The sequence below is a fragment of the Echinops telfairi genome, unplaced genomic scaffold (assembly GCF_000313985.2).
Source record: "Echinops telfairi isolate 266 unplaced genomic scaffold, ASM31398v2 ScPeMD7_22;HRSCAF=79, whole genome shotgun sequence".
NCBI lineage: Eukaryota > Metazoa > Chordata > Mammalia > Afrosoricida > Tenrecidae > Echinops > Echinops telfairi.
Genome location: NW_022103919.1, coordinates 4,664,947 through 4,668,005, shown reverse-complemented (window position 1 = coordinate 4,668,005; position 3,059 = coordinate 4,664,947).

Genomic DNA, 3,059 nt, shown 5'->3' with positions numbered 1-3,059 from the left:
TTCTTATGTTTGAGCCCATAGTACAGATGTCCCCCAATTAGTTTACAGCTCCCTTATGACAACCATCTGGGGTGTTTCCACCTCCTTGTGCTATTCAAAGTGTCTGATGATCCTGGAAATTAAATTGTTAGTTCAAAGTGGTTTGGTGCAAACTGACAAAGTGGTATCCGGAAAGGTTTAGCCAGTACTACCAGGGTTGCCCCCCCCACGCCCCCAGGGAATGTTATAGTGTCCCCTCCCGTACCCTGAGCCCCATCATGCTTTTTAAATCTTATCACTTAGAGAGGGAGCACTCAATCCTTTATGTTGTCCTAATTTTGCGTTTCTTGGCCTGATAGAGAAGCTAAGCACCTCCCTTATATTTGATGACACTTATGTGTGACTTGCCTATTGTTCTATTTGTGTCTTTGCCTCCTTCTTGTTGGTTCTGAACAACTCTTTATATATTAAGGCTATTCCCCAAGGCGCCTGGGATAGTCAGAGGGACTCCCAAACTCTCTATTGAGCAGGAAGCAAGAGCGGACTCACTGGGCACTGGGTGCTGGCCCCAGCACCCCCATTCTCGGTTTGGGTTGAAAGAAGGGGGTAGGCAGGCTTGGCAATGAGGGGCAGTGTGGTAAGGTCAGGAGAGAGAGGTTCCACACTGAATCAAAAGGCTCTGAGGGGCAGAGGCTTAATGGGAGGCAGATGGAGGAGACAAGGTTGCCCTTGCTGACAGGAGGCAGGTCAGGGGGTACAGAGCTTTCTAACAATAGGAGCCTGGGTGACCGGGCCTGGCTCCAGAGTGTGGTGTCCCAGGGCTGTGAGGGGGCAGGGGTTAGCGACGCCCCTGCCTGCTCAGAGCTGGAGGAGCTGCACAGATATCCCCCCCCTCCACCCCCACCCTCACCCAGAGACCCACAAATTGGGGCTGGAGTCTTGGCCTGGCTGTGGAAACTTGGACAGGCCCTCAGCTGCCTCCTTTTTAAAGAATGGAACCCCGATGGGGCGGGGGTGCACTGAATTAATTATGACTCCCAGTGGCCCCATTTCTCAGCTGTAACCTTTAGGGAACTAGGTCTCCAGGTGTACCCCCCGCCCCCGCCTCCACTGCCGCTGTAGAGCTGTTGGGTGGCTTTGAACCACCAACCTCCCCACTAGCGGCAGAATGCTGAACTGTTGGCAGCACCAGGTTTCCTTAGGAGCCAGGGAGTCCTTGACTTGTGACGAGGTTCCATTCCAGTGACTCTGCTGGAAGGCCATTCCAACAGATGTCGAATAACCTCAGTTATTTAATAAAAAAAAAAAAGGTTTCATTATGATTGCCTTTTAGTATCTTTCTAAACCGGGCCTTTGATTTTGGGTACCTTAAGCCGTGGTCTGTGGTACACGCTACTGGCGATGCACTGTGGGAAAGAAAGAGCAGGAGGCAGAACCAGACGGTGGCTACTTGGAGTTCGCTGTAACTTTAATTCATTGTCAGTTGGGAGCCCCCTGTGCTGAGATGCGCTACCTCATGGGATTCATGATGTAAGCGTGCCGAGCACTTTGGATCTAAAAAACCAGACTCAGACCCAGTCCAACCCAGCGCCAGCACGCGACGGGGTCGAGCTGCGCGGGGGTCCTTGATTCCTTGACCATGGTCTTTCCAGAAGCCCACTACTAGTCTTTCTTCTATAGGGCCACTCACTGCCACCGAGTCCAGGTTGACTCGCAGTGACCCCATGGGACAGGGCAGAGCTGCTTCATCGGGTTCCCACTTTTTATGAGAGTAGAAAGCGTCATCCTCCCTCCCCCCAAGGAGTAGCTGGTGGTTTCAAACTGCTGACCTTGTGGTTAGCAACCTAACGTGTAACCATGATGCCACCAGAAGCACCGTCTTCCTCCCATTGTGGACCACCGGTGAGAATCCAGGCCCAGGCACACACGCTGACTTTACAATACATGCTGGCAACCGCACTTTCCCTCCTCCACTCCAGGACCTATTTCTCGGGTGGGGCAAGATCTCAGGGAAGGAGGGCAAATCAAGGGGTTCTGTGGTCTGGTGGATGTTTGGATGGCTTTCGCTCTGCACAACAATTTTTGGAGCCTTACTGTTAATAATGGTCAACTCCCATCCAGCCCCTATTACCTATGTGACTGCGCGTCCCTGTCGCTGGCTTGGGGGGTGTTGCTTTGAATCGCTGTTGTTGTCTTTTGCTGGAGGGGAAGGCTTTATTCCACCCAATCGATGGTGTTTTAATCAGAGTTATGTGGAGCTGCCTTCAAATGTGCCTGAAAAGGCGTGTGTTGTCTCCCTCGAGGCTGAAGAACTCTTGCTTTGTGCAGGCACAGATGCTAGGGAGACTCCCAACCCTATGTAAAGGGGTGATGGGAACCCCTGGGGCCCAAACACCGTTTCAGAAACAACCAGTTTTATAAGGCATCAGCGCTTGACTAGGGGACTGAGTGTCTAACTGCTCAAATATGATGCCAAGACTCCAGAACAGTGGCCCTAGGCTTCCATAATGTTCTTGCTCTAGAACCATCCACCACTGCCTCCGACCATTCTCCCTCATAGCCACCCTTTAACACAGGTGGGTTTCTGAGACTGTAATCTTTAGGAGAGGAGACAGCCTCATCTTCCTCCTGCAGAGAGGCTGGTGGATTTGAAGCACCAACCTTGCAGTTGGCAGCCCAATACTTAGCCCACTTGGCCACCAGGGCTCCTTGATCCAGGATGCAAACGATTCCCATTTCATAAACGAGGACATGAAAGCTAAGCAAGGCAGGAACCGGGCAGCCCGGCTGGGCCAGGAGCTCCTGGAGCATTGAATAAGGAATTGTTCCCGATGCCCCTTGGGGTGGTGAGGACCGTGGGGAGGATGGTCCTGGTCATTCTACAGTTAGTGTGCCGGACCGAGGTGTGGCCGAAGGTCCTTCTTGGGGCCGGTGGGGCGCAGGACATCAGACGAGGTGCAAGCGGCCAAGGTTGGCGGGGAGCCGCACTGGGTCACGTGGCGGCATGGGCCTCCAGGTACCACTCCCCACCCCTGCCCTGAGCGTCCGGGCACGCGACCGGCGGAGCTCGGACGGCGCCC